General features: G+C 50.7%; 1 protein-coding gene across 1 annotated transcript in view; it reads right to left on the bottom strand.

Moving 5' to 3' along the window:
• The window catches only part of TBC1D8 (TBC1 domain family, member 8 (with GRAM domain)), a 101,942-nt gene that overhangs the window by 34,980 nt on the left and 66,755 nt on the right, over window positions 1-207 (bottom strand). The gene's annotated exons all lie outside the window — the stretch shown is intronic.

The following is a 207-nucleotide window of genomic DNA, read 5'->3' as shown; positions in this document are numbered from 1 at the left end:
GGTTTGCGGGGAGATGTGGCTTCTGCAGTGGGAAGGGCCTGGCCCGCGTGCCAGGAAGCAGGGTTCAAGTTCTAACTGAAGTGCCCGGAGGGATAACAGCCGAGCCACTCGAGGTGTATCCTCCAAGGGATGCTTTTAGAAGGTGGCCTTTTGTCTTCCCTTTTGTGCCTAAAAGCTGTCGTAACGTTTTTTTTTTTTTTTCTTATT

Source organism: Myotis brandtii, unplaced genomic scaffold (assembly GCF_000412655.1).
Source record: "Myotis brandtii unplaced genomic scaffold, ASM41265v1 scaffold1213, whole genome shotgun sequence".
Classification (NCBI taxonomy): Eukaryota; Metazoa; Chordata; class Mammalia; order Chiroptera; family Vespertilionidae; genus Myotis; species Myotis brandtii.
This window is presented reverse-complemented; position numbering and strand designations above follow the sequence as displayed.